Here is a 27,648-nt window from a genome sequence, read left to right as displayed (position 1 = left end):
GAACGCAATGCAAAATAGAATACACTCTGAAAGGAATCCAAAGTTTCATCATAATTTTTAACAATAAATTCATAAAGGGAAGTGATATATTCGCCCTCTTTACTTGGCACATCCCCCTCTGGTGCATTTATGACTTCCCGTTTACACTAGAGGGAGCTGTCCCAAGTAAAAAAAAAAAAGGAGAATATATTATTTCCCATTCCTAAATTGTACAGTACTTTCTACCTACTCAACGAGCTCTCAATGGCACTGTATTAAATGGTAGTAAAAATAAAAATTATAGATACACAGATTGAAATCTGTTTAGTAACAATCACTCATTTTCTTCTATCTAATCTCTGGCTTCGGATTCCTCTTCATGATGTTGAGTTAGGTAGAGCTAATGGAAAGCTGCTGCTGCTTCTCTGAAGTGTGTAAGTAGGTCCTCCATACTCTTGACCAAATGGTCTGTCTTGTCTCTAACCCTGACACTCACCTGCATAAAATAGGACAAATATAGAACGCCAGGATCATTAATGTTGCCTTTAGACACGTAACAAAACTTTATTATTAATTTGCAAATGGAAAACATGTGAAGCATCATACCAAACAAGTGTTTCAAATACTTCAACTGCAAGTATGCAATTTGATTGGGTTATTTTACCATAGTCTGAACGAAAATATCAATGTGCTTATAGATGAGTAAAACACCATCAGGAATCATAGCTGTTCCTAAATTTTGAAGTTCTGTTCATAGGTATGGAAGTATCTTATCAAGCTTCAAACCCTCACAGCGATCTTTTTAATTTTCTTAACAATGCTACAGTTCCAGGGTAGACAACATGGACTGATAGCAAATGAGCAATGTTTCGAAAGTGCATGCGTAGGGGGTGCAACTTGGGTCAGGTCGGGTTGAGCTTTTGTTAAAAAAAGAATCGGATTGAGCCGGAACCAAACCTGAATTAACGGTAAAAGTTTGACTCAAATTTCTAAAAATCAACCCGAGTTGCGCTCTCATCAAGGTCCACTTTTTGATCCAACAATGAACTCTGCATCCACCCAGTACATAACTGGATGGAGGATCTTGTAGTAAACAATACATAAACAACCTAATTAGTCAATACAATACAACCTAATTAGTCAATACAATACAACGTAATTAGTCCAAAAAAAATAAAAATTGATAGCTATAGCATATCAATAATACGGGAAATTTTTTTTATAGCCATAGCATATCAATAATATGGGAAATACATGCCCATTACAATAGTATATAGGCTAACATTTCCAAATAATGGAAATGAAAAGGCATGCCGGTACAGTAGGTTGTTTTTTTTTTTTTTTTTGGAAAGGTATCAGTACAGTAGTTTATAGGCTAAAATTTTAAACGAGGGAAATGACAATCGGTGTATTAATAAAGCAACATATCAAAAGGATGAAGCAAATATTGGTAAAACCTGTCCACTGTTTGATTCCTCCTCACCAACGACTAGAATGTAATTGTACGGAGCCAGTTGAGCTTCTTGTATCGACAAAATGACCAAAGTACGCTTGCATGAGGTGCATGTGAAAGATGTGGAGTAACAAAAAAAAAGAGCATCAACAGACCCCAGTATAGAATATTACAAAGAAGAGTGAAGATAAAATTAGTATTCACAAGTTCTTGCTTGATTTTCATAAATTTTCAGCACAAGACATGTTTTGGCAATTGGCATCATACATTATTTTTAACAATATCAACTGCAAAATGCAGACTGTAACTGTATTCAGAATTTGTCCCCATCACCATGAGACTACAGCCAGCGTGTAAAACCAACCAACCAGAACAGAGGATAGCATACACAGAAATGAAGGTTTATTAAGAAAGAAAACAGCAAAAAGCTTACAATGGAGGCTACGATGAAGTTTTTTAAGGATTGGAGGTTGAAGTAATAACCCAAGTAAAATGGAATTCCCCACCCTCTACTAGCATTAATGATTAAACTCACTAGACAAACTATCCAAAATCTTTCCTTACCACTGCCCATTTAATAGGGGACATCAATCTCACTTAGAGGAAGACATTATCTTTATTCATATACCTAGAAGCACTAACTACTTGTTTCCTGGCAAAGTCGGGAGCCACAAGATCTCGTTTGTACTCTGACATGTCCTTGCCCGTTGATTTGAACTAGTAATCTTCTTTCCCTTTTAATCAGATATCTTCTCACAAAAAAAAGAGACAGATTGGTAAAATGGACTACCTAACACTTATCTTCCCAAATCTTTATCCTATCCCATCCACTACCACCCAAAAGACAAATAACACTGCTCGACTCAAATCCAAAGCTATCGAATACGAATAACTAGAACTTGGGTGAAAAAATACTAAAAGAAGTAGGTGAAGGAGATGAAAGGGAATGACTAAGTTAAAGATGAAACAAGATTTAACATTACCCAACAGTTGAAAGGAAAAAAGGTTGGGCGTTCACTCTGTATTCCTCCAAATTACAAGCTTTTCACGCTTCCAAGTATACAATGACACATAAATCAAAAGGTTCCTTACATGACACCCCCCCCCCCCCCCCCCCCCCCCCCCCAACTTATATAGGCATACCTTAAAGACTTTGAACAACTTAAAAAATATAGAAAAAGATGAAAAATTAAAGATCCGCACGCTAGGAAAAACTTATAATGCAAGGAGAATTGAAATACATGATTGGATGATCCAAACCAATAATTTGTTGGGCCTCGACTTAACTAGGCCATGCCCCGAAAATCTTCTCCCTAAGATGATTCTAACCCTCCGATCTGCAGAGGTTGTCATACCGTGCTGTCCATTTTAAATCTCTACAGATCAGAGTGTTAGATCATCCCAAGGAGAAGATTTTTTGGGGCATGACCTATTTAAGTCGTGGCCCAACAAATTAATGGTTTGGATAATCCGACAGTGTGCTGTATTTTTAGTATTCTTGCATGAACATATAAATACCAAATAAAAACCCAAATAATACCTTCTTTTGGATCTTTCTATCTGTTGTGTCAACGTCAACGTAATAACCGGCTTGATGGATCTGATCTCGAACCTACAAAAACATAAAATGAAACAGCATCAATACCCATTGGACTTCATAATCACGATTGTAAGGTCTCAAAAGCATTATAAGTTAATGAAATAATGATTGTCAAGGTCTCAAAAGCATTATTCAGGACAATTGTAGCACCTCAAATTTATTTAGTTCCATGCATATTTATAACTCAAATGGAAACTGTGTAACGAGGTTTCTTTTAATGATAGGTAATTTTATTCAATAAAAAAGAGCGACCGAGCTGGTCGATACAGTTCATTATTCCCATTATTCCCTTTTTTGAATGATTGGTAATTTAAGCGCCAAAAGCATGCACTAAAACCCATCCTCATTATTCCCCACAATAAGAGATAACCAGATTAAACGCCGCCAACAGTGTCTATTAAAGTCTAAAGGCATATTCAGCCCCATTCATATATTTTTACTTACCTGCAATGCATAAGGTTGAGACTTCTCTGACGCGGGGCAAACAATTGCTTGACGAGGGCTTAGCCAGAAAGGCCATTTTCGTTTATAATGTTCCAAAAGTATTGCAAGCATACGCTCAACAGATCCAAGTACGGCTCTATGTATCATCACAGGTCGCTCCCTTTTAGCTTCATCCTCTGCTGAATAAGATAAGTTGAAACGAGAAGGAAGCTGAAAATCCAACTGCAATCAGACAAACATAAATTAAGAAACAAGATAGATTTTTCTCAGAAATTATAACTATAAGAAATGTTGTTACCAATAACCTGCAGAGTTGCACATTGGAACTTTCTCTTTAAAGCATCAAAAACACCAATATCTATCTTTGGCCCATAAAATGCACCATCTCCTTCATTAATCTGTAAATCAGACTCCAACATTGAAGTAGTCAAGTAAAAGTTGTTCTAGAGAAAACACTAGACATTAAGTACTCTGAAATCGACATAAATTCATAGTTCTAGAAAACACTAAAGATATTAAGTACTCTGAAATCGACATAAATTCATAGAAACTCAACTTCAATGACTAATTATCATATATGCCAATACAGAAACAGTGATGATTACTTTTTTCACAACAAACAAAACATATAATACTATTAAAAAGTGAACAGGTATTCCTATTTTGTAAATAAATTTTTTAATCTAGATGTTTCAAGGTTTCTTGACTAAAATAAAGGCAACTTTTACATTTAACACCTAAATCATATGTTCTTTTGAAGCTATGTTTAATATAAGATTTTTTTTCCCGAATGATGAAAGCTTTATTAATAAGCAACCAGACCGAGATGGTCAACATAAGAAAGGAAAACAATAAAAGATAGAGAAGCAAAGGCTAAATACAGAAAAGGAAAAACATCATGCTCCAAGACTCAAGGGAGCAAGTAATCAGAAACTTCAATCGATTCCTTGTTTACTCCATCCCTAGCCAATTTATGTACAACTTCATTTGCAGATCTCTTAACATGATGGAAACCAATCGATGAGGACACCGTCCAATCCTCAAAGAAATAGTTGAATCTCCAAGGGTGTTGGTGAGAACCTCTGAGCCACCGAATAACATTCAAAGAGTCTTAATATAAGATATTACACACAAAAAATGAACAATATGGAACACAACCACCATCATATCTGATCACATAAAATAGACCATAAAAAATGTAGGGATGAACTATTTGAAGAGGCTAGGAAGAATAAAGGATACAAATCTCTGATTTGGATGTTAACATCATTATTAAAATATTAAACAGACTGTTGTATCTAAGAGAAACATGGACATAATCAAAATGCAAACAAACAGGAAAATGTCAATAGCCAAATAAGTGCACAATCACCTGCCATGGCCTACCGAATTCATTCAATGCTTCCGACAGAGCAGCCTCTGCTTTATCCCATGTTTCAATATCTCCCAGGTGCTTCTCTGGCCTCTACATTGTAAAACAAGAATCTAAGTAATAAATTAAATCTGAAAAACTGATGTTTACCATTAGTATCATATATGTGCTGGGAATTCTACACAATTAGATGGAATGAAATAGGACTACAAAAGATGGAATCAGTGATATGAAGATTTTTCAGAAAGTGCAACATAAAATTCAATTATGAACCCCAACCAGTCAAACGAAAGAGCCAACATTGAGATTACTACAAAATCTTCTATTACAAATACAATTATCAAAGGTTTACAATATTAAGCAAAGTCCCAACCGAAGAAACATGCCTAATCATGCACCAACTTTGTTAAACATATTCAAACAAACTGAACAAGTTATTTATTGAATATGAAAACTTTATTAGTTACATTAACCAAACCGTAGTTGGATATTTACGAAATCCAAATAATTGTATGGGGCGAACTCCTCTGGCAAGAGAAAATAATGAACTTTGTGCGCAGGGTTTATTTGCATTTATATTTAGAAATTATGAATGGTATAGGAATTTCTAGTTTTAAATGTATTTGCCCACACTTAAAGGCCTCTTCCTGACACCTATGTATTAGTAAAGTAACCAACCCCTTCCATATGTGTGAACTTTGGGTATATAAACCTGTGTGGTATTAGAGCAAAATCCAAGATCTTGATATTGTCTCTTTTCCTCAATCAAATAGCAACATCAGATCAACAACTTTGGTAATCTATCGTCTTCAGATACTGATCATCAGAAACCGTAACTGGTGATCATACAGCTGCATGAATAATGTAAGCAGAGACAGAAAGCAGATTCCATCTTTTGATGTCAAGAAAGACGCTCCCAAAGATTTAGATTTAAAGAGATTTACAGTGACTTGTAGGATCTTGGACTTGGGTTGAGGTGAAATGTGTTGAATTTTCATTCAAATATCAAAAGAATACGATATGCAATCCATGGTTTTAAATTTCGATCGGATTTCCGACACCGAAACTACACAAAACCGAAATGGTCATTTATTTCGGCTGAAATTTCGGAATTTCGGTTTTTCCGAAATTTGAGTCATTTGACACAAAAAATCTGTTTTTTTAAATATTAATTTAATATTTCACCAAAATTTCAACCGAAATTTAATAATGAATAAAATAATGTTTTTTTTTTTAACCAGATTTCGACCGAAATTTCAAGGTCCGAAACCGAAATTTTAAACCTTGATGCAATCATACAAATATTGTGAGATTTTGGTAGTCCAATGAAAGGCTGATATTGAGATTTTAGATTTTAGATTTTTGGAGTAAAAAAAATTCAAATGAATCAAACTTCGGTTTATTTGTAAATTATGGAAATATCAGTGTTGAATTTTCAGCCCAATTACTTTTTTAAGCATTTTGACCATTATCACACAAGCAATTCAACTAAATTTGTTTGTTTGAGAAAACACAAAGTAAACATTTCTGGTAAATCATGTCAACGCTGACGGGAAATTACTATAGTACTTCCTTTCTCGAGTTTGGCTTGTTTGAGAAATTTCAAAGTTTGCATTTCTGGTAAACCATGTCAACACCAACGGGAAACTACTATGGTGCTTCTTTTGGCGAGATAACTCAAAAAACCCGAATGGATTTCATCTCTGGCTGTCTCACAGAAACTAATATGCTTGGGTATGAATATCTATGTTGGGTCGACAAAGACGTTGGGCCCGCGTATCATTCTCCTTCTTTCTCAGCGTTTGATTTTATTCTGAAGCTTGTTTCTCCCAATTCCAACCCAGACGCTGCCTCTTCTCCGTATTTATTGAGCTCTAGACCTCTGAGTCTCCATTACGAATCCAATACAGTGGGCATCACTCGATCCTCTCCTGAGACTGAGGAGGAGATTGGGGTCAACCAGTTGAGGGGGCATCGTCTGCCAAGTCCCAACAGTAGGTGCATCCTTTTCTCTCGAGAGGACCGTTTTACCCTTCAGTGCTGAGTGGGGCAAAGGACGGTGCTCTTTGATTATAGTGGCTGGGGAGGTATGAAGTCTTTATTCTATGGTGAAGTTAGGGGGTGGTCCTTTCGCTCGCTCGTCAAGGTATCGCTTGGAAGATACTCCCATCTTCGTTCACTGAGATGGTGTAGCAAGGCGGACATCCAGTTCCTGCCTTGTGCCCCAGACCTCTATTTTGTCCCTTCAAGGGATGACTCTGGTCCAGTTTCTACCCAACAGGTGATTGAATTGATGGTGGACCATACCGTGAATCTCAGTTCCCACTTGGGCCTAGTATTCCCGGGTCCCATTGAGGAATACAGGTCTAGAATAAAGGCGGCAGAATTGCGGGAGGTTGCTGGAGTGTCATCTCCAGAATCCATATCCGAAGCAAACCTGAAACGCACGGAGAGAGAATTGATGCGGCTTCAATCGGATATCAATTATGACTCTGGCTCGCATAGCAATGGTCTCAAACGAAAGAAAAAAGGAAGAAAGATTGATTTCAGGGAGGGCAGAAACTCATCGGAATACAGTAGTTGATGAAGATTTTATCCTGGAATATAAATGACTTGGGCTCTCGGGAGAAAAGAATTCAAATCAAAGCATTAGTTAAACATCGGCGCCCTGAGGTTGTTTGTCATCAGGAAACTAAGATGGAGCAAATCAGTACCATAGATATGAGAAGCATGGGGTTCAACTCTGATTGGAATTTTGCTTTCTTAGCATCCAAAGGAGCTTCAGGGGGTATCTTGGTGGCGTGAGATTCAGTCTTGTGGGACAGTTCGGATGTTTGGCGAGGAGTCTTCTCTCTCTCTGTTGCCTTCAGAAAATGTGAAGATAGTTCAGTCTGGTTCTTCTCAGGCGTCTATGGTCCTTTGTCCCCCTCCGAGAAGTGCTATTTTTGGGAAGAATTAAATCAGATGCACGGCCTATGCTCCGCTCCTTGGTGTATCGGGGGGGATTTCAATGAAGTCCTAGGATCAAGGGATCGCCTCGGGGGCCAGCGAATTACTGTGGGCATGAGATCTTTTGCTGATTTTATCGCCATCAATGAGCTAGCAGATTTACCTTTGGGTGGATCATCTTTCACGTGGGCAAGAGGTTCGCACCGGAGTCGGCTTGACCGCTTTCTTCTATCGGGCGACTGGTTGGCAGTTCTTTCCGAAGTTTATCAGCAGGCTCTACCCCATTCTGTCTCCGACCATTGCCCTATCCTTTTGTCTCCTAAAATGGAGTCCTGGGGCTCCCCACCCTTCCGATTTGAGTTAGCTTGGCTGGAAAATCCCCTATTGGAGGCTCAGTTAGTCAGATGGTGGTCTGAATGTGTTTTCGAAGGTCCCGGCGATGTCGTTATTGGCAAAAAATTGAGGTTCATTAAAGGAAAATTAAAAGAGTGGGATAAGGAGCAGAAATAAGTTGACTACGGTAGGAAGCGGATTCTTGAGGACAGATTGATGGAGATACATTCATTGGCTGATAGTGGTTTGGCATCGGCGGAGGATTTTGAGCAACAAGGAAGATTAATACAAGAACATAAAGAGTTGTTGATGCTTGAAGAAATCTCTTGGCGTCAAAGATCTCGAGTCAAGTGGTTGTTGGAGGGAGATAAAAACACAGCCTTCTTCCATGCCATAGCCAGTGCTCGCAGACAAAGGAACATAATTGAATCCTTAGAAGTGGAGGGGGAGATTGTATCTGACCGGGAGCGGATTATTGAAGAAATTATTGCATTCTACAGATCTTTATATTCCGCTGATGGGATTTTACGCCCGATCCCTCAAGACATTTGTTTTGCAAGTTTAAGCCTGGAAGCCTCAGCCGGATTGAAAATCCCCTTCAATGAGGAGGAAATCCGAATAGCACTGTTCTCTCATGCAAAAGATAAAGCCGCTGGTCCCGATGGTTTCTGCTTGGTTTTCTTTCAGACTTGTTGGGAAACAGTAAAATCGGACCTTCTTCGATTCTTCCTAGAATTTTTTGAGGGTGCTCTCCTCGACAAAGGGACGGGTGCAACTTTTCTAGTCCTCATTCCAAAAATTGAAGGAGCATCAAAAGTATCAGATTTTCGCCCGGTGGGCAGCCTCTACAAAGTGCTCGCAAAGGTCCTGGCGGACCGTATCAAAGTGGTTCTTCCATCTATTATTTCGGTAAGTCAAAGTGCTTTTCTAAGCAATCGTCAAAATCTTGATTGTTCCTTAACAGCCAATGAAGCCATTGACTATTACCGGAGGAAGGGGGAAGGCGGCATCTTATGCAAGCTCGATATGGAGAAAGCATATGACCGAGTGGATTGGGCCGCTTTAGATTTTCTCATGGGTCGTATGGGCTTTGGGGGTAGGTGGAGAGGGTGGATTCGGAACTGCTTATCATCCGCCTGGTTTTCTGTCCTCATCAACGGATCAGCAAAAGGATTTTTCAAATCATCTAGAGGCTTGCGGCAGGGAGACCCTCTATCTCCTTTTCTTTTCCTGATCGCGGCCGAATCCCTGTGCAGTCTGCTGAAAAAAGGTAGTGACATGGGGCTATATAAAGGGTTCCTTATTGGAAATAGTAAGGTGGAAGTCTCGCTTCTTCATTTTGCGGATGACACTCTTCTGTTCTGTTCTCCGGTCATATCCCAGGTTCTCAATCTTAAGGCCATGCTTCGTTGTTGTGAGATGGTCTCGGGGCAACGATCCAATTTCGCCAAATCTCGGATGTACGCGGTTAATGTTTCTGAGAGCGATGCATCCTCTTTCGCCGGAATTATGGGGTGTGGTCTAGATGTCTTTCCAGCAACCTATTTGGGTCTTTCTCTCGGAGTGGGTCGACCGAAACACACCCTATGGACTCCTATTATACAAAGGATCGAGCGTTGGTTGGCCACCTGGAAGCGCCGGTTGGTTTCCAAAGGAGGTAGATTGGTGCTTCTAAAGGCCGTTCTATCCAATATGCCGATTTATTTTCTATCCCTTTTTCAATGTCCCGCCTCTGTTGCTAAGCGCATCGAGCAACTTCAGAGACGTTTTCTGTGGGGCGGTTCAGGGTCTTCCAAGGGGGTATCCCTGATTAAATGGAGTATGGTCTGCTTGCCTACTAAAAATGGAGGTTTGGGTATCAGGAGGGTTCAGAGTTTTAATCAGGCCCTTATGGGCAAGTGGTTGTGGAGATATGGCGAAGAACACTCCTCTTTGTGGGTCCGGGTCATTGAAAGTAAGTATGGTTCATCTCATGGGCATTGGGAATCAGTTGATAATTTTAAAAACAAAGGGCTTACGGTTTGGAGGGACATCTTGCAGTTGAAGTCTTTATTTGCTCCTGGAGTTCGATACAGAGTATATAGGGGGGATCGGATTCGGTTTTGGCAGGACCCTTGGTGTTCGGCTGATCCCCTTCGAGTTATGTTTCCTGACTTATTTATCGTTTCATCTCAGAAAGAGGCTTGGGTATCGGAATGTTTTGTACGGGAACAGGGAACAATGGCGTGGGCTCCTAAGTTCCGCAGAGCCTTCTTTGTTAGGGAGTTAAGATCTCACAGCGCCCTCCTCTCCTTATTGGACTCTTGCTTCATCAAGTCTTCGGGCGTAGATCGTCGAATTTGGATTTGGAATCCATCGGGGATATTCTTCGTCAAATCTTTTTATCACCACCTGATCCCTCCTTTAGTGGAGCATGTGTCCTCCTCGGTTTGGCGCCAATCATGCCCTCCGAGAGTTGCTTTCTTTGGGTGGTCGGTTAGCTGGGGCCGCATTCAAACTATGGATTTCTTGAGGAAGAGAGGAATGTGGCTGGTGGATCACTGCCCTCTATGTTTATCCGCAGGAGAATCCATAGACCACCTCTTTATACACTGTAAGGTTGCTCGATCTATTTGGGGTCTTCTCTTTTCTCGGTTTGGGATCAGTTGGGTCCCTTCCAATTCTATGGCTGAATTTATTCAGAGTTGGGAATGGGCTCCTTGGAAAAGGAAAGGCAGAATTCTGTGGAAGATGTGTCTCTTAGCCTCATGGTGGTTTTTGTGGAAAGAGAGGAATGCGCGTGTCTTTGAAGGGAAGGCTAGTTCTCCATATTGGATTTATATTCAGGTGATAGCTGCGGTCATCTCCTGGGCCCGTATACTTCCTCTTTTTCGTTTTGTTTCAGCTTTTGACCTCTGGGAAGGATGGTCAATCATCTGTATGGAATCAGCTACCAAAGTGAAAACCCGCCCCTCCTGGTCTCCTCCTCCGCCGGGGTCCCTGAAGCTTAACTTTGACGGCTCCTCTATCGGCAACCCAGGAGCGGCAGGAGTAGGGGGGTTATGTAGAAACCACAAAGGGGAAGTCCTCTGGGCCTACTCGGGGCCTATTGGATTGGCAGACTCGAATGAGGTAGAGGTTAGAGCCGTGCACAGCGGGCTTCACTCCATGCCTCGCCTGGAGTGCGACAGAATTATAGTCGATGGGGATTCCTTAAATGTTATTCGCTGGCATTCGGGCGCCGCTTCTCCCCCATGGCGATTTTTGCCTCTCTTAGAGGAGATAGAGGATAGATCTAAGGGCTCCTCCATAGTTTTTCGCCATGTCAGAAGATCAGCCAATGCGGATGCCGACTCCCTGGCCAAGAAAGGCGTTTTTCGGGCCGAGTTTGAGTGCTTTGACTATCTCCCTCATTGACTTATTGTATTGCTATCTTTCTATTCTCTTTGTTCCTTCAGGACCATCTCGGTTCTGTTTATACATCTATATATATATATATATTTTGTTCCCCTCTTCAAAAAAAAGAAACTAATATGCTGATTGGGTGCACAATAAAATAAATTTCCCGAGACAATTTTATATCGCGCACAGAAATGGTATATGTTGCAAGAGGAAACAAAATATAAATGTACTTATTCTCATAAAAGGCACACAATAGTCTCATTTATGGATATCTCTCCATGCAACGTATTATATCTTTGTATGAGTGACAAAAAGAAATAGATCAACCACAAATGGAGAAAATCACTAACTTGTGGGGATCTGAACTATGAAATACTACAGTAGACAGGCTTTTGATGTGTTCATTCCTATCAAAGAATAGGCAAGGACATAGCTTATAATGCCAAAGATGGAGCACAGATCAACACATAGGGATATTACCAGTGTGAAATTGTGAACCCACAAACTAATGATAAATATGATAAAAAGCAAGGTTTTTTACCTACGCAATCATAACAAAGAGAAAAAGGCAACGACTCCAACGAATAACACTATGCAATACAGTCATCTTTGTAAATGATTTGAATGGTTATTTCAAAGGATTTCATCAGCCTGTCATATTTTTGAAATCAATGTTGACATTATCTTTACACGTGATGAAATATAAATGCTAGGACAAAATTGCATACCGTTGATAGCTCTAGCTCAAATGTGAACCCAAATACATCATAAGCATAATTTATAAATTCCAAGACGCTTTTAACTTCATCTTTAATCTGAAAATACACAGCAGAAAGAAGATAACAATGAAACGTTCTAGGAAAAAAACGAAGGAAAGAAATCAGCAGAACAAGAACACACACACGTGTGTGTGTGTGTGAGAGAGAGAGAAATTATATGGTGTAAGGCCATACGACAATTAGGCCCTTGTACGGTTGAGGTGCCACCCTTGATATTTGATCCTACAGCAGCTTCTCAAAAAGTGAGCTGCTGTTGTATCAAATCTCTCTGAGAGAGAGGAATAAGATTGTGCGCTCGACCGCACCAAGCTTAGGTGCGGTCGAGGGCCCAAAACTCATGTGGGCCCACATTGTTAGGATGGCCCAAAGCATTCATTTGCAAGACCCCATCATAGATAGGGTGTGTACAAAAAATCAGCTCCATAGGATCATCCTAACCCATCCAAAAGTGGAGGGCAAAATGGACAGACACCGTTTGCCACAAATCTGCCCATTTTTTCCCTCCACTTTTGGAGGGGTTAGGATGATCCAATGGAGCTGATTTTTTGTACACACCCTATCTATGATGGGGCCTTGCAAATGAATGGTTTTGATCACCACAAAAGGTGTGGGACCCACGTGTTTAGGCCCTCGACCGCACACTCCTTTTCCTCATATATATATATATATATATATATATATATATATATATATATATATATATGAGGAAAGTGTTTCTAGTCGGCCGACTAGAGATCATTCTCTAGACCGCCGACCAAAAACACATGGGTCCCACATTTTTTGGGTGATGCAAAGCATTCATTTGATGGGCCCTGACATAGAGACGGTGTCCACAAAAAATTAGCTACATAGGATCATCCCAACCCTATGATTTGTGGAGCTTAAAATGGACGGCTATAAACCGCCACAAATCTGTCCATTTTTTAACTCCACAAATCAAAGGATTAAGATGATCCTATGAAGATGATTTTTTGTGGACACTCTATCTATGATGAGGCCTATCAAATGAATGCTTTAGATCACCACAAAAAATGTGGGACCCATGTGTTTTTGGTCGGCGGACTAGAGAATGATCTCTAGTCGGCCGACTAGAAACACTTTCCTCATATATATATATATATATATGGGAAAAGGTTTTTGAGCTCGAGCTATATATATAACCAATGAAAATGAGCACAAAGTTCTTAGAAGTAAGGAGTGAATTAGGTGTCAAAAGCTAGAAATCCATAGGTGCATGGGCATGTATGGGGTTTAAGATTCATATAACGGGGCATTTGCATGCGCTGATTTTGCTTTCACTTAAAAGTTTCAAATTCAATGAAACTGTAGACACCCCATTTTGACCGGACCATTTTTCCCAAAATCGAATAAATTTATGAAATCGAGTAAATTCCCGAATGAAGTTCCGAGATCCCAATCCCGAAATTCCTGAAGAGGTGGGCCCCAAGTGCAGAGAAAACTCAGAATGGTACCCACCCACTGCAGTGCAAAATTCCTAAGAGGCTGCTAATATCCCTAGGAGTGCATTTATCAAAGCGTGCGTGTGTTAAATCACTTTCCCATGTTAAGCAGGAGGGGAGTGAATTAGCCAGCTTGGGGTTGCTTGGAGAAGAGATAGGGAATAATATACCATTCCCTTTAAGAGAAGAAAAGCCAAATAGGGTATAGTGGCAAGAGGGTAAAATTGCCTTCTCCTTGGGATATTTAGTAAAATGGACATTACTTTCTTTGCAAGCAACAGGCATGGGCCATTGGATTAAAGAGGTGAGGTGTAGGTCTTAGATCAACTAGACACTCTAGGTTTTTAGGGTTTCTAGGATAGAATTAGGACAAGAGGGATAGCGAAGCAAGGGCCATAGGATCAAGAAGGGAATGAAATGAATGGCTAAGATTAGATGAGGGTTTTAACCCTATCTATATTACCACAAAGAATCTCATGGGTAAAAGGGGGAGGAGCCCCATTTTCTGAAAAAAAGGAGAGGGGCAGCCGCAAGAACAACACCAGGGAGAGAGATTTTTCTAAAATAAGAGAGAGGAGAGCAGAGCGAGGAGAGAATACACAGAGAGGGAGGGAAGAAGAGAGAAAGGGAGCTTGGTCTCGGCTTCCATCGCCACCGGCCGGAATCCGGAGCCAATCTCCACCGAACCACCCAATCACCACCACCCTTCACAAACCCATCTCCGACCAACCCCTCTTCTCCGACCACTACTCCTCCAGCCGACCCCTCCATTGCCGCCATTCTCCCATCCCTCCACCATACCCATCTACGGCACAAACCCATCTCCAACCATCTCTGTCACCGCCACCGACCACCATCCTCCACCATTTTCCTACCCCAAAACCCATCAAACCCTCTCCTCAAAACCCACCTCTAACCCATTTCCACTCTCAGACATCCAAACCAGCCACCATCCCCAAGCTTTTCATGGCATATACCCACGCATCCAACCCCATCCGAATCCGATCCTAGCTGGCCTCCACCTCCACCTTCATTTCTCAGCCACCGCTGCAACTTTCTTCTCCGGGAACCTTCGCCGGAATCCCGAACCAAAACCCCTTTGAAATCCACCACCATTAAAACCATCTACCAAAACCCAAAACCCATCTCCATTTCCAATCTCTGCAACTCCATCTTCTCCGTCAAAATTGTGCCGGAATCCGGCCTCTTCTTCCACCGTCAGCCACCTCTACAAATTCGACTCCACCTCCTATCTCCACCACCGACCATCATCCTCCACCATCACCATCACTCCCTCCATCTCCATCTCCCATCTCTCCTCCATCTCCATCTCCTCTTACACCTGCACCATCCAATTAGGCTATTGAAACCCCAATCCCATTTCTATACCCCATTCCGTCGGATCAGGTCACCATCCGCAACCGCCGCTTCCGAAATTTATAGCCGTCGCATAATCTCCTATGGATTCGAAGGGGCTTAGAGCCAATTTGGAATTTCAGTTTGTGGGGTGTATTGGCAGCAGAGGTGAGTCATTCTTCTCAATTCCTCCATGTGTTTTTAGATTGTTAACGTAAATATTCCTTGTGTCTGTGTCTTAATTTTTTAAGTGAATGATTTGAGGTGCACTAAAATGTGTTGCTAGAGCTTTCTCGGGAAAACCCGTTTCTTAACTTGTTCATGGTCCTGTTCATTTAAATTCAAAGAGTCTGCTGATTTTCCTTCTTAAAATTTCACATTCGGTTCAGTTCTTTGAATTTCTTAGTTGCTTTGGTCTCTGGGATTCATACTTACATTCTCTCTTTAGTTGATTTGGTCACCTTTGCATTGTGATTGAGTGGCAATGGTTTCAATGGCTGTTTGATAGCGTGAGTTGAAATGGGTTCCCTGCAATTGCTAGGATAGGTGGAAAACACTTAGATTGTACCGAGTTATCATGGCTTTTTATGAACCTCAGTATCAATTACAAGAGATCAGTTGAAACAAAGAGGAAGAGCAGTTTTCAAAGCATGACAGGGTCGACATTTTTGGTTTAAATGTGAACTCCCTTCTCATCAATTTGGTTGGGATTGACATCAATCTAATCATGTTTTTATAACTACACTGCCATGCTTTGTCTTTTCTTTTCAATTGGCAAGGAAGAGTCTTTTGTAAACTGTAGTAGCATTTTGGCTCCCTCTTGAATGCTAAAGGACAGGTTGGCTAGTGCAAATATTGTGATGTTGGTGTCATTTCCCAATGCAGTTAGAGGGGTAGATTGATGGATGCACTATCATATTCTGATGATATCATTACCATATTGTTTTGCATTCATTAATTATGATAGCCATTTCACATGTAAATCACGCTCCTTCTCCTCAGTAATTCCCGTCAAATTCATGACATGCTTTGCAGATTTATGATCCTTAGATTTTCGAAAGCTTTCTACAATTTCTCATCTTAAAAGTACTTATACATATGAATGTATGCATGTGCATGTGACCCAAGGTAGGATCATATGGAGCCTCAACGTCTGTATCCCCTACTAGAGCTTATTGCTATATGGATGTTTCTGATTCTCTTATATGAACCCTTCTCTTCGAATGGTCTAGTAGCACCCGTATACCTTTTTCGAGCATGATAAGACGGGATGAGTTAGAGCAACTATAGGAACCAGACGGTGATGACATCATTTCCATGACAAAACTATTTAATAGTATCAATATACTCTTGATTGGTGTTTACTCGAATGTAACTTGTCATCTCTTTGATTTGCCTGCAAGGTCTTCTAGTTTAACAATGCATTAGCGCAATTATTAAGTCAAAGTGAGTTTTGTAAAGAGGTTATCCTATTCATTAGTGATCAGAGTACCCAAAGTGTGCCTTATTCAAGGGTGCGTAAAATTTTTGGTTTTCTTCGAGATTACCTTTGTAATTTTGCGCACGAGGGTATTCTATTCACTAATCAACAGTGTGACTTTATCAGCGATATTCCCTCTGATTCGATGATTGTTCGCAAGTTGTTAAGCTAGGAGACTATTTCCCCTCCAGGTAGGGTTTTTATTTGGGATTCCCTGAGCATCCTTTTACCATCGGGATCTTCACTAGAGTTCATGGTTCTCTCCAGCATTTGATCTTTCTTTCGATTTTAGAAAATCTTCCCTCAGGTGTCGGCGATGACGGAATGTTTCTTGAGCCACCCCTTTGCCCCTCTTGTCTCCTTTCTTGTCTTGTCACTTCTCATAGGGCTTAGGGATTCCCTCCTCTCCGTGATCATTATTGCTTGTAGGGTTTGGGGTTTCTTCTTCTTCGGATTCATTCTCCTCACGTTCCTAGGGATCCTACTCGGGCCTCGGGATTCATTCGATTATAGGGACTTTCCCTTGGGTTTCTTCTTCATTCAGAGTCATTCTCCTTATGTTCCTCGGGATCCTTTTCGAGCTTCAGGATTCCCTCGATTACAGGAACACTCTCGTCGGGTTTAGGCGATTACGGACGGCAACCTCTTGAGCCAAAACCCCCTTTCAATCAAAAGGGATAAAAAATACATAAAAATCCAAAAACATAAAAAAACAACAAAAGCGTTTTTCGAAAAGCTGCTTCGAACTACGTTGGCTTGATCCCTTTCCACAGGCTACGTAGGTAGCTTGGGATTTTAGTCCCAAGTTCAGTCAAACTTTTCAATAAAATCATTTAAACCCTTCAAAAAAATCATTTCAGCTTCTAAAAATATCTTTCAAGCTTTTCCCAAAAATACAAAAACCAAAATGGGCAAAGGTGGTGATTGCCAGGTCACTCGGAGCCTTCTTTTCATTTCATTTCCGATTTTGATCGTGGTTTGCCGGTTTTATCGATTTTCCGACGTTTTATCGGGTTTTGGGATGGGCGACGACGTAGCGTGGCCCCTTTACAAGGATTGTCCTCGCTGAGCCCAACTATAGGCTATGACGATCGCGAGACTTGTCCGATCTTTAGCGGATCAGGATCACTGAGCTCGATTCCTTTAGAATCGCTTCCTGAGTCTATCGTATGTCCCATTTTCTTTTCCCTGCCATTTTGGGTTTGCGCATACCGTCTATTTTCTTATTCCTTTCTTTCCTCGCATCATTTAGCTTATTGTGTGTTTGTCTTTGGTTCCTTGTGTGTTTACTTTTAGCTTGGTTATTCCTTGTGCATTTAGTTTCACATGCTTATTTACATGCTTAGCTGTGACATTTATTTGCTTACTTATCATGATCATATGCTTAGCTGTAGATATTTACTGCTTTTCTGCTTATCATATCTGCTATTACTTGCTTAGCTGTAGCTGTGCATGCGGATGTTATTGCTTTCCTAGATGTGATGGGTTATGAGTAGATGCGGTGAGTTAGGATTTGGATGTTTATTTTCTTTTGCCCATCCCCGGGTCATGCATGCTTAGATAGACGTTTCTTCGGGGGTACTCGTTCCCATTTCACATGATTTTAGCCCAAAACTCTTCAAAATTAATTAAAAATTGCATAAGAGACCAGGTGCTTGCACTTGAGCGAATTGGGGGCGCTTAACACCTTCCCCATTCGTCATCAGGCACGGACTTTTGTATCTCTGGTTATCCGTTGCAACAGAGTATTGTATGGGATCCGGGGCCCATTTCCTTGGATGGCGACTCTTCTTTGTTATAGGTACATCTTGGTTCCGGGCTGGTCCCGGAATCAAGAGGTATCTCATTTATATCGCCACCCATGCTGTGAGTGGCATCATTTCGAGAGTTCCTTGGTAGAGCTCTCCTTCACATTGTAGAGATCTTAGAGGACCGACGTGGGATCTCGTGTCCCTCGCTCATCGTCCTCGGGATCGGGGTCCACAGAAACTTAAAACAGTGAAAAAAATATTCCCTGTAATAGATTTTACTCTGTTCCGGTGACATTCCTGTATCTTCCAAGGACGATAGTTTACGTTGTTTGGATGACGCCCTATATTTTCTTGAAAATTGTATTGGTGTTCTTTTTTATGAGAAGATGGGAGGTGGATCTGGTCAAAGAGACAAGTTAGCAAGAAAGAGGTAGAGAGAAGGAGAGACAACGCGAAAATGGGGAGGGAGAGATGGTGAGTGGAGACAGTGAGAGAGGGTAGCTCAATTGTGATTTCCCTTTCATTGCAAGTGAAATTCATAGGGGGGGGGGTGGATAGCATCTTCATTGTAGATTCATCACTCAGACATGGATTCCACAGAAAAATGCTACCAAAACCATAAAAAAAAGAAAAGAAAAGCATCACATCCGAACGCCCCCTAAGTATCCTAGCATAACCTAATTGTTGTATTCCATAATCATATTACATTAATTTACGAAACATATACATTTTGAAAAAACAGTCAATATTCAATAGGCAAAGATTTACGAAGAATTTTAGTATAAAACAAGAGGATGCGAACTTAATAATGATAAGGGACATCAAGTAATGAGGGCAAGCAGATTTTTAGTCCTGCTATTTGCTGCAGAAAATCTATATGGGCATTCCTTAAGTATAGCCATTATTAATTTGCAGGTGCAATGTTTCACTTCCTTGTCACAGTTGGTAGAAGAGAGAAGGACAGGAATTATCACAACCAAACTCCGGCATCATTTTTCTGTCACTTTTAGCATTCAACAATTCAATATGTCCCAATTGTTTACCTTGTAGTCATTTGACATAGCAGTGACTAAATGAAGCATTTAGCAGTGTACCAATGGATGGATTAGGTTAAACATTTAGATAAAATAAGTTACCAATGTTAGCTCTAAATGAATAAACGAGAACTCACCTGAGACTCCCGACAGAAGATATGAGCATCATCCTGGAAGAGATCATTAGAGATAAGAATGAAAGCTAATCAGAAAGTAACTCCAAACATGTGAGACAAGAAACAGGGCACTACGAGTTCAATGGTGTCAAATCTGAAACATATAAAATTAAATGTGCATGTGCCATAAGAATTAAGAAGATACCTTCTAACACGCGTTAGACCAGTAAGTGCACCACTAAGCTCATTCCGATGCAAAACTCCAAAATCGGCTAGGCGAAGTGGTAATTCTATGATACCATCCCAAAATAGTCAATATACACGCAGTGGAAACTGAACACATTGGAAAATTGGAATGAAATAAGGAAGCAGATATGCCAACTAGAAAATGTTAAAAGATACAATCCAAAATAGAAAGTGTTGAAAGATAGCATAAGCTTAGATCCTAAGTCGCAAATATCCTTCTCGGGAATTTCTCGACATGAGAATATCTCAGGATATATATATATATATATATATATATATATATATATATATATAGGAAAAGGAGTGTGCGGTCGAGCGCCCAAACACATGGGTCCCACATTTTTTGTGCTGATCGAAACCATTCATTTGCAAGGCCCCATCATAGATAGGGTGTGTACAAAAAATCAGGTCCATTGGATCATCCTAACCCCTCCAAAAGTGGAGGGCAAAAATGGGCAGATTTGTGGCAAACGGTGTCTGTCCATTTTGACCTCCACAAATGGATGCGTTAGGATGATCCTATGGAGCTGATTTTTTGTACATACCCCATCTATGTAAGGGCCTTTCAAATGAATGCTTTGGATCATCCTAACAAAGTGTGCCCAAATGAGTTTGGGGCCCTGGACCGCACAATCTTATTCCTCATATATATATATTTGGTTTATATCGGGAAAAATGATAAAAATAAAATTATTTAAAAATGTATAATTTAAGAAAAGATATAAAATAAAAATATTGTTAAAAAATCTCAATACTTTTCACGGTAAATGATTATGTTGTTTTATCAAAATGTCGGGATAAAAGCACGATGTTTTGAAAATGTTGGAGATATTTGTGACATAGCTTATATCCAAAAAAAAAAAAAAAACAGAAACAGAAATATACACACAATACATGCTTTCCATAGATATCATACCATGCTCTATCATCAGTAAAGTGGAGAATTTTTTAATAAGTTTTTTAATGATAATTCAGAAATAAATACACCCGATACAATTTCCAAAAATACTCAATATTTATGATGCTTTAAGAAGAACAATGTGGAAAGGATTGTCATGTAGGCAGCCAAATGAATGGTTAATAAAAATTGCAAATCCTCTGCAACATGTGGTCACTGTAACACATGAAATAGCACATGGGCCTTAATTTACCCTACACATTGGAACAACGGAAATCACTTTAAGGGTAAACTACTTCAGAGAGAAGTACTTCCCATGAAGTGGTTTACCCTGAAATGAGTTACCCCCATTGGAAGAGACCCCTAGTACTTCCCTCTAAAGTGGTTTACCTTGAAACGACTTACCCCCACTGGAGCATACCCCTAATCTAAAATCTTAGTTAAGAGAAGATCAACGTGGTCATTCAAAAAAAAAAAAAGATCGAGGTGGTCTGTGGAGGCTTGGAAATTATGCCAATGAAATAATTGAAAGAATGGGAGGATCGGTGGAGGGATGTGGTCATGTGCCTAGTAGTGCAAATGAGGTAGCCAACAAGCTAGCAGAAGTGGGGGTGGGAACAGCAGAATTGTATTATGGGCAGATATTGTCCGAGGATGTATCTCTGTAAAATTTGTTTCTCTTTATCTTTCAAAAAAGATGCAAATACGTAATCTTAATTGACGTCCTATGAATATAATAGAAACCTCAATTGTAAAACAACAGATCTAATAGGCAGATAACCAAATTGATATAAGGTGAATTTCTAAACAAAAATAAAGAAGCATTTCATCATTGGGAGAGATCTAAGAAAAACCAAAGGAACAACCAAAAAGCATTTCTTCAAATTTAAAATTTTAAACTCACTCTTTTTTCTTAACAGAACAAAATAAGATTACTAAGTACTTAATCAGAAGATCAATAGCCAGATCCTGATCGTATTTCTATTTCCACAAATTACCAGTTGAAAAAATATATCTCCAGTTGATGCCCACCAAAACAACAGTCGGAAGAGGAAGGGAATAGCAGTGAAGTTTCGGAAACAAAATGAGAATCCAAGACAACTTAATGGAGATCGAGATAAATGAAACAAAATGAGAATCAATGACAATTTAATGGAGAGGGGACAAATCAGTTAGGTGATCCTACAAAATTTTCTCCCACCCCCTTGATGTGGGCTTTTTATTGTTAAAGTACCAATTAAAGCGGAGGAAATCAACACTAATTCAGAAAGTAAGTAGACAGTTAAACCCAAGCAAAAATAAACAGAATAGGTCACCTCTATATGATCGAACTCTATTGTCAAACATCAAACAGTGCCCAGGGCAATTCATTGGCTTGAGTCCAAATTCTTGTTTCTCAATCTGGCATTCAATACAATAATTTATGGTAACAAATAAAAGGAAATATGATACACGGGAAATATGATGACAAAAAGGAATCTTCCTATTACTAAATGACAGAAGAAAATGACAAGTACAACAAATAAAAACAAACTCAACAATAGTTAAGATGTATATGTTGTTTCTTTTATCAATATGATTATGAAACCTTAAGCAGTAGCATCCTGAGGCACTGAGAAAAAATCACCTCAAATACAAACATGTTCTCTTTGTAATTAGCAGCATGACCTGATGTTTCCCAAAGTTGCATATTGTAAATGTTAGGAGTCAAAACCTGCCAAAGAGACATTAATATGAGAGGAAGAGAAATGCAATATCTCAATATCAGTGTCAAATGTGTCATATTACTAACTGGGTCGTATGACATTGGCTCATCAGTCAGCTTGGTTTTGGCCTTACTGAGTCAATAAAAAACTTGTTTAGCTCGCACAAGTCATCTAACTGGGTCAATTATTGACAAGCCCGATCCAACCCAGTTTTGCCTTGTGGGAGTTCTTGACCAAGTATGAGTCTTTAATCATTGCTGAATACCATTGCATTAGGATAAATAGATTAAAAGCTACGGAAAATTAACCTCTTCGTAACCTCTCTTTCTATATTGAGCTCGTATAAACTCCATTAGTTTGTTATATATTCGCATCCCATGTGGCAGGAAAAAACAACTTCCTGGACTGAAATGTCATGATAAATGCAAATCAATGGATAGTGCAAAAAATCTAGGTGTCAAGCAGCAAAAGAAACCAAACCAGTACTTTCATAACCTAAGAGGATGGAAAAAGAAGAGCTCTTGATTTTGTCCTAGTATTCTGTGGTCACGTTTCTTTGCTTCCTCCAGTTGGGTCAGGTATTACTGCATGAGAGATAAATTTCTAAGAGCTGCCAGTTATAAGTAAAAGTTCATAAACATATTTGATAGATCCAAACAAGTTATCAAATGAGAAATTGACTATAGTAGAAAATTAGACCTTGAGTGCAAACAAGTAGAGCAAAGGAAAATCCTATGAAATTACAATCTCAAGATAAACCACTAAATCAGAGAAGTTTTGTATTGTAACACATTCTTAAACATAATAAATATGAAGCCTCCAAAACAAACTGATGCATTAAATCACAGCAAAAGGGGAAATTTAAATAACAAAAACAAAAAATAGTGAAAATCCTAGGAGATAAGAAAATGACTTGACATCAAGAACACCTGAAATTTCGAAAATTAGAAGTCATGCCATGATTTTGCATCCAACAAAGTCAATGACCGCGTTGAGCAATGTTAAATAACTTTTCCAAATAAACATGACGGTATTAACAAAGCAGAACATTGGGAATTGTTAAAATCAAAGCATGACCGTTAACCAGAAGACTCAAAACAATTATGGCCAGCATATGAAGACCAGCACCATAAAATTTAAAGAATCAGATGGGAAGGAATGAATGATATAGACTAAAACAAAACAAAAAAAAAACCAGGTATTGAGCCTCTAGCTCAATGGTAAAGGCTTTGGCCTTTCCACCTTGAGGTCTGGCAACCTTTCACGGTCAGATTTACCCCTCCAATAGGACGATGAAGTCTGGATACACAACCATTAACCATTAATACAAATGACTTATCCGAGCATAAATAGTCGAAAGCCCAGCTAAATTTTTCCAAGAAAAACATCACCTTTAAACAAGCAAAAGCTTTCACAAAAGATGTACTTGGTATATGTGGTCCACGACAAAGATAGACTAAAGTCCCACACCTATAAACAGTGATTGTTTTGTCTTCTGGCAGCTCATTAATGATTTCAACCTGCATAATCAAGTTATGATGATGATAGCATACAATTATCTCTATCATAAAGCAATTTCACATATTTAAGGAAACTGAAAATCATTTGCAATTATAAATTTGGGAAATCTAGGACTGTCTATTAACCTTTAAATGGATATTAGTTTCTTAGCATGACCAATAAAGAAGAAAGTCTACTCTAATATTTGACATCAAGAAAGGAAGAATATTTCACACATCACAAATGACGATATAATATGCAGGAGGACTTGCCTTAAAAGAATTTTCAGCAAACATTTCAAGAGCTTGCGCTCTTCATACTTCAATGCGCTCAAAAGGCTGTTTCTCCTGCAAAATAAATGATAAAATGCAAATACTTACCTTCAAAGTGAGAGGAAGATACGGAAGAAAGGGAAGGAAAAGAATGGAGAGCCACTGCAGAAACTCCTATTAATATTATATTTGGTCCACAATATATCTTGCGTGTTATTTATTCATTTATGACAAAATCCATTGAAAACTGAGGCAGTAAAAAGCATTGAAGGAACCCAAAAGAAAAAAAAAACTATATTTTGCTTTTTTACCCACTGTTTTTCATTTGCTAACAATGCACTGTAACTTACTGGAGGTAGGTTTCAATCAATTAAAAAACTGCTCATATCTTATTTAGAAACAAAAAATAAACCAAAACCCTCAGAAACCTCACCTTTTTTCCCCCAAAGATCATATTTAGCAATTCTAAAGCAATGCGTCAATAGAAGCATCAAATATTGTATTGTTAAGGATTGTGAAGCATTAAATATTGTATTGTTAATGATTGTTTCAATATTTTGTTGTCTCTTAGAATGTTTTCACGCTAGATATTTTAAGAAATTTAGGCAAATTATATTATTTAATAATCAATTTTCCAAATTAAAAACTTCAGGAAACTTTCTCGATGAATGATGGATACAACCAGTCCATCAAATATAGAAATTTCTGGTGACAACCATGTACTAATGAATGATTGTGACCATGTAAGTCAACATATGGAACTCTAAAACTCTAAAGTTATCACAAAGAAGAAACAGAATCCTTGGGGTTGGGGCCATTACATATTAACTCTGCAAGAGAATTAGTAAAAGTTTTCTTCAATCACTGATGGAGTTACCAATAATAATAATGAAACATATAGAATAAACGTCATTCCCCTTTTTGAGAAGAACCAAATTGTTCAAAGAAAAATGCAAAAAATGTATGCCCACAAGCCACAATACCCCAATAGTTTTCAGTGCACATGATTGTATTTGTTCAAAATGCTCCTCGTTCAAGGTCAGGTCACCATAGAATGCATCATAGTAGAAACCCTACAAGAAGAATACATCACTTCATATATCACATAAAAGGTAACAAGAAACCTTCTTAAACACCATCTATATCCTTAAACTCATATTTTGCAGCAAAACATCCATGAGTAGCAGTTAGACATATACAACCCCTCCTATGTGACATTTTTTTAATCATTTGTCTGGAGCTATAGCAAACACAACTTTATTAAGATAAAGAGAAAATAGTACAGCACAGAAAGGGGATGAGATGAAAAAAGTACAAGATAGAAAGAAGACAAGCCGTCCATAAAACAACGAAAGATACAACTTAGTATCTGATCATAATCCCCGATGACAAGTTCAGTTCTATCCACTCCTCACATCAGATCTTCAAAATTCAAATCCACTTAGCATCCGATCATGAAGGTATCATATCCCAATGACAATTTCAAATTCTATCCACTTCAAATCATAGATGTAAATAAGTAACATCTAGGTCATTACAGACAGTCTATATCTTCTATCGACGCTTTGATTCTTGTAAAGAACGGTAGACATCCAAAAACTAGCCTATCACACGGTATAAAGCAATATTTGATGCATTCACTCAAAGTAACCATCTTCAATAGCAATATCTCAAAATCTAAATTGTTTCTCAAACATTTCCTTGGAATGAAAATGAATATCACAGAAAAAAATAATTTAGGTAAGGTCTGCATACCTGACTAAAGCACCTATGTCCAACAAGACCAAGCAAAAGAAACATAGACGATAAAATGGAAATATTAAGTTCAGTAGCAGTTAAAATAAATGAAAACAAACAAGTCCATGGAAGATACAACTCCTAAAAGGGCCATTGTTCGATATTGCTGTTTTTTTTTTTTTTTTTTGCTTGGTCACAAATTAGAAGAAAGGATGTATAGTGAACAACAAAAGGTCAACAGCCAAACAAGGAGCCATAATTCTTCAAACGATTGAGGGGCCAGTGGAAGCTAGAGTTTTCCATCCTGTTAGCTTGATTAGTTCTCTATATTGGTGGCAAAAGTTTTATTGCTCAAACTTAAGAAGGTGCTGCTCGATATCAACTCTCATTTCCAAGGAGCCGTATTGAGAACAAATGCATCAACTCTAAGGTGTGGGGTGGGGAAGTGGGAACTACTTTAAAGCTGACCTAGAAAAAGAAGACAACCAAGTGGATTGGGAGTTCTTGACTACATGGTTTTGGCATTGTTTTGAGAAAATTAATGGCAGATTGGATCTCGTCTGCGTATTTCTCCATCCTAGTTAATAGTAGCCTGGCCTAAAGCACAAGGGAATACATCTAAGGTTGAGATGCAAAGGATTCCTTCAAAAGGTAATTATGATACTTTATCAACATTATGTCACAAATAGTTAAACAAATTGATAATTCATACCACTCAAACAGCCGACACAAGACCAAGAGGAAATAATTTACTAAATATAACATGAAATCAAATACAAATAAAAGACAGTCTGAATCACAATGCTGTGTTATTTACCTCCCCTCTCGTGGTACAAGGCCCAATACATAGCTTGCATCCATACTCCATCTCAATGGCCTGCCATTAAAAGAGCACAATTCGAACTAAGCAAATAAATCATGAGAGAAAAGAGAGAGAGAGAGAGAGAGAGAGAGAAGGTATTGAACTTACACCAAGTGTGAATACTAGGGCAAAAACCTCTCACCTGCCCGAGAATGTGAGCACTAGAATGCCAAAACGTGTCGCGTCCTTCATTATCCTCAAACTGGAAGAACTTCAATTCACAGTCTTCCTCAAGTGGTCTTGACAAGTCCCAGAGAGTTCCATTTACCTTTTTATTAACCCAAAAGAAATGCAACTAAGCAAAATTAACAAAAATCTTTCGAAACCCACTTGAACTAGGAAGAACAACATTAGCATGAATTCATAAACACATCAAATATCCCCTTATGATTCCAATTCAACAGCAACAATTTATCAGCAAAAAGAAAAGGAAAGAAACAGAGAGATTACAAACCCTAGCTATCAAAGCATTTGCAGCCAAACTTTTCGAAATTTCCTTAGCAACATCCATGGGTGAAGTTATCCATACCGTGCCCTCCTTCACCGCTCCATCCGGGAGTGTTATCCTTGAATAAGAAGAAGAAGAAGAAGGATAAAGAATTCAAACCCTAGAGAGAGAAGAGAAAGGAGGATTTGGATATCAAATGCTTCGATTCCAGGTCTTATTTACCTGATGGTTTGTCCTCCGTTTCGAATTGATTTCTGATCGGAGAGGATTTGTTCGAACATGCGAATCCGGTTGGTAAGGACGGATTCGACATAATGTTCGTCCTTGGCCTTCGGTTTTAATTTCCCGCATATTTCTTCCCCCATGTTTCTGCTGCTACAAAATGGTGCAAGAGGAGCAACGACGACGTGTGAAATATGATTTTAGCGCAAGAAAACTTTATTAGGGTTTTAACTCAGTTTAATGGAAAATCTCCTCCTCCTGATTGGCGGG

The 27,648-nt window shown here is 39.1% G+C and overlaps 1 pseudogene across 1 annotated transcript; it reads right to left on the bottom strand.

Moving 5' to 3' along the window:
* Positions 1 to 20: 20 nt before the first annotated feature.
* On the bottom strand, positions 21 to 27,648 carry LOC143851852 (threonine--tRNA ligase, mitochondrial 1-like; annotated as a pseudogene). The gene is made up of 20 exons (XR_013236530.1): positions 27,379 to 27,648; positions 27,163 to 27,274; positions 26,851 to 26,976; positions 26,664 to 26,723; positions 25,093 to 25,182; positions 24,110 to 24,184; positions 23,729 to 23,857; positions 23,566 to 23,636; positions 22,833 to 22,940; positions 22,646 to 22,742; positions 22,259 to 22,345; positions 21,948 to 22,032; positions 19,691 to 19,777; positions 19,509 to 19,549; positions 12,240 to 12,326; positions 4,849 to 4,941; positions 3,782 to 3,874; positions 3,477 to 3,698; positions 2,973 to 3,044; positions 21 to 475 (listed from the first exon to the last, which is right to left on the bottom strand). The product of XR_013236530.1 is annotated as a threonine--tRNA ligase, mitochondrial 1-like (transcript).

Source organism: Tasmannia lanceolata, unplaced genomic scaffold (genome assembly GCF_043159265.1).
Source record: "Tasmannia lanceolata isolate RefF3 unplaced genomic scaffold, GAP_Taslan_0.1 ptg000018l, whole genome shotgun sequence".
NCBI classification, from domain to species: domain Eukaryota; kingdom Viridiplantae; phylum Streptophyta; class Magnoliopsida; order Canellales; family Winteraceae; genus Tasmannia; species Tasmannia lanceolata.
The sequence above is the reverse complement of the archived record's forward strand: the minus strand, read 5'-3'. Positions and strand labels throughout refer to the sequence as shown.